This window comes from Alosa pseudoharengus, unplaced genomic scaffold (genome assembly GCF_046254945.1).
Source record: "Alosa pseudoharengus isolate Yale_2024_CS ecotype anadromous, Long Island Sound unplaced genomic scaffold, YU_APseudo_1.1 YU_APseudo_1.1_scf_18, whole genome shotgun sequence".
Taxonomy (NCBI): Eukaryota; Metazoa; Chordata; class Actinopteri; order Clupeiformes; family Clupeidae; genus Alosa; species Alosa pseudoharengus.
Window position 1 is genome coordinate 15,355,051 of NW_027468650.1, and position 4,448 is coordinate 15,359,498.

Genomic DNA, 4,448 nt, shown 5'->3' on the forward strand with positions numbered 1-4,448 from the left:
AGGGCATTTTGTTCCTCCTCTCCTGCAGCTCAGTGACTGTCGAGCAGGACGACAGCAATATGTCATCGACTGGAGCAGAGGGAGGTGACTGGGAGCTCCTTAAGAGCACGAGCAGCTCATCCATCTTCTCCTCAAATGCGTCCATTCGCTGTGCCATGCGGTAATGGTTGTCCTTATTGCTATGGAAAATGGATGGTGTTAGTTTTAGTTGTTAAATACATTATATACCTGCATATGTGAACAAATTAAGTGAGTGTTCTTACCTCTTATTTCCGTCTCCATGGCCAAGCCACCTCCCTCTGTGTGATGAGTCACTTGTGCTGTTTACAACAAAAAAAAAGTTACTTACTCTCAAGTTCCTTGTCATGAAATTGTATTTACTTGGAAATGGAAAATTCAAAGACACTGTACCTTCAACTGGGTCCCAAGATGAAGTGGCAGGCGTTATAATAGACCCATCCAGCTCTGGGCAATGAGCTGGTTGCCTGTGTGGTGTTGACTCATCTAAAAAGAAAGTAAATATGAATATTGGTCAGTTAATTTATGGTAGGTTTCTTGCACATGACATTTGCAAAAGATAAACCTATGCTGTTACATTAAACAATCGCTAAAAAGAAAAACTCACATGCAGGTGGTGGAGGCAGTGACATCTGCTGACCTAATAAAAGGCAGGAAGAGACAAATACATCAGAACAGTAACATGATATGCACTAGGTTAATAAACATGAATGTCAGTAGTTCCATGGTAGGAAATATGACTCAACTGGTTTTCTTTAATAATACATGTATAAATGTTAACTTACAGACAGGGCTTCCAGGCACACGCACCATCCTGGAATGCTTTCTTGCTTGCGGAACGGATTCATCTGAAATAAAAGACCATACAATCTGCACTGATTGCAAAAAGAATATTTGAATTGTGCAAATAATGTAGTCTGTATTTAAGAGGTCTTACCATCACGTGACCATGCACTGCCTTTTGTGGACGCTCGCATCTTCTTCCGCCTCAATGCTAGAAGTGTCCATCAGCCGCTGACATTTTTCCATAGCTTTGGTGTATGAATCTACGTTAAGAGAACAACGTTTTTGTGAGCCAGTAGTAGAGCAAAGCAGTATTTCCATATAGAGAAAACTATTATTGATAGTATTGCAGCAATCAGTCATCTGTACACAACCAGATTTTCTTGACTGGATATTTGGCCCAGCTTTTGACTTGATTTTTGTATTGTAGCCCAGAGAATTTCTAATGGGGAGACACAGCATCCATAGAAATGCATGGGCTTAGTTTGTAAAGCCAGTATGGCAGCTGTGTATAGCCTACTACACACATTCCGCCCCTTCCTGTATGCTTCCCAACAGACCTCTGAAGTTCGCCTACAAAAAGGAACCAAAACTGCCATCTTTGCCTATAAGGAGATCAGGGTGTTAATTTAACCTAACTACCTATGACAAGTTACATTGCAAGTTAGGTCTGGGGTAGCAAAAATCTAAGTTGCTGTCTTAACGTAGGCCTGTTGAAGATCACAGTTAGCCTACCACTCGAAGGCAGAGGACAAACGTGTGTTGAGCAAAATGTCTGCATTTCAGACTTCTTCGTCCCCGGGAGAGTGCAATAATTCTCTCCCCATGTTATTTTCCCATAGCAAAAATTGCAAGATAGGCTACCGGATCTCAGCTTTTTGAAGGCAAAATTCAGAGGTCTATTCACTTGAATCGTCTATCCGATCAACTGTGTTACAAAATGGCCGCCGACAGTGTAGCCTTTACATTATCAGAGTCAGATTATTAGACATTCTCTGACATTATCTATAGCCATCTCTATGGCTCTAGTGTAGCCTACATATGCAGGACTGTTCAGTAGGTTATACCAACTTAAAAAGCATCACCATCTCAGTATACCCACTTAAAATAGACTAGGATTAATTTGGGGTTGATCACAGTATAGCCTACCCACTACAGCTAACTAGCCTACATCACAGTAGCCTAGATCCAGCTACTTACAGTAGGCCTATATCCACTAGCCTACACCACTGCTGCCGAGTGACTTGCCTAAAAGGACTGACTGTACACTAAAACTAATTAAAAGAAACGGTAGCCTAGTGCTATTATTTGTAACATCAACGTGAGCAGGTTAACACGATGACACAAAACATACAATGCTGCAAAACATAACACGTTGAGAACAGCTCAAACAAAGACGAACGAGCAATGTGCTCTGGTAAATTACAAACTTGGCAGAATCGGAATATAACAAAGGCCTACAAGTGAAAGGACTTAAGGTTAAACCTCAAACTCTTGCATTACAACCACTAGGCCTACATCATGAAACTGTAACATATTTCACTTACTTTCGTGAGATCGAATTCAAGACGAGTGTAATCCATTCCAAGACTTCTTCCAGCAGCGTTCAAGAATCACGGAATTCAAACAGAGCCCGTTTACGGAAGTCAGGACAAGACTTCAATCGATCACCTGAAAGCAGAGGCGCTGTCTTCCCCCTACTGGCGTGGGGGTAGGCCTACGTGTAAGGGAGAGCCTGTCTGATTGAACTGAAGTGAATTGTGAAATGAAAGAAGTGAATTTTCTTAGTTGTGAAAAGTGTTCTATTGATAGATTTTTGTTTAAAGTTCACCTAATACGTTAAAAAAAGCACAAAAGTATATATTTTTTATTTAGTAAAATTGATATTAGCCTAAAATAAATATTATCTTGATATGATGTTTACCTTACTTAGATTTTAGGCCTATAAGACCAATCATTTGAGTGGATCTAAATCAAGTGACTGCAAACATTTTGTATGTTACTTCAAAAACTGAAATGGAGCTTGTGTTAGTATCGACTATAGCTGTTATTGTCTCCAGTTTCTAAAGCTGATAGAGGCGCAATCAATCACACAATGCCATATAACACATTTAACACGGCATGGAATTGGAATGAATAGAGACGCATTACCATTGACGTCATTGCCACCTAATCAGAAGCCTCGAATGCAAATAATGTAAAATGTGTGAATGTAAAATGGTAATGGTAGGCTACAGGAACAAATGAAACATGTTCTGAATGTATTCTAGTGATAGCAGAAAACTATTATAAAAATATGTTATATTTTATTTACCGAAGTATTATTGTTTGTTTAATCCAACGTGAAACTGCAATCGGTTCTAAATGCAGACCAGGCGTCTTCCCCCTACTGGCGTGGGGGTGCACTCAGAACAACCAAAAACAACCAATAACAACTAAACGGGAACGTTGTGTGAAGGTACTGTGCAACCACAGGAGAACGTTTTGGTTGGTTGGTTCCCTTAACGTTTAGGAACGTTAAGAAACCCTTAGGTAACGTTCCCTAACCGTTACTTTTTGGTTTGGTTCGAACTACCCTTTAGGGAACCATACACTAACGTTCCCGAACGTTCCCTTAACGTTTTGTGTTAGTGGGGAATACCTTTGTTAGTAACAGTCGATACTTTTGCTTGCATCAAATCGCGCATTCGCATTTAGTGCGCATCTATAGACTTAACATGAGTTCTAAGCGTCTTTGTAGCTCATATCTGACTTCACTATTAATGCAATTATTTATGTTGTAAGACATGTAAAATTAATGAATGACACCGGCACTACGCACAAATTAATGTAAACTTACACCGCACTTCCCTAATAACTTAAGTTCTCTCGCGTCACTGACAGTAGCTAGAATGCATAAAAAAAACATTGGGAAAAGTCCACCAAGTCATAAGCTATCGGCGCTGCGCAGCATCAGTTGTGATATTTATCCTACGGAGTGTAATCGTATGTCATGTATAACTAGTATTGTTAGGCAATACTATAAGTGTCAAGTCTAGGGCAGCTGTGGCGATGACATCATCGATACGCAAGTAGGATGTGCGGTTTCGCTGTCCAAACGAATTCAAAAGGGCTATGGTTTCAGATCTTTCCACTCTGGGACCAGGTTTCAAAAAAGTGCGGTTTCGGGCAGTGCGTTTACAGGATTCGTTTGGGCGCTCGGCCAAGAAGAAGCAAAACCTCTGCGTTTAACCCAAAAAGCGTCTCCGTGTGGACGGGCTCTAAATCCACCCTAAAGCAGTTAATGAGTGATAACTCAGGGATTAGTGAAATATTACCGTCTTTGGAGGACAAACACAGAAGAGTCTTGAACAGCCACCAACAGACAGAGAGCTCCTAATCCTCAGTTGTCCGCACTCCATCGTGGCATGTTAGTGTGTGTTTGCGATCCATCGAAGGGCCTACACTGAATAGGCCGATAATACATCCATTACATCATCATCCAGCAAAAAGAGAGCTAAATAAACAAAGCTCTTTTATAGGCTTATAATAAAAAGTATAATGGTCTTTCACTTCTTTTTTGCATGGCCTCATTGTAGCCTTTTTGCATGGCCTCACATGGTCCTGGTTTATAACTACTTTGCATGACTGATGGATTTTTCCAGGAC

At 40.6% G+C, this 4,448-nt stretch overlaps 1 long non-coding RNA gene across 1 annotated transcript; it reads right to left on the minus strand.

The window, feature by feature from the left end:
- Positions 1 to 423: 423 nt before the first annotated feature.
- On the minus strand, positions 424 to 2,626 carry LOC143131637 (uncharacterized). The gene is made up of 5 exons (XR_012988154.1): positions 2,349 to 2,626; positions 956 to 1,064; positions 804 to 866; positions 626 to 658; positions 424 to 504 (listed from the first exon to the last, which is right to left on the minus strand). It is a non-coding gene; the product is annotated as an uncharacterized LOC143131637 (long non-coding RNA).
- Positions 2,627 to 4,448: the final 1,822 nt, after the last annotated feature.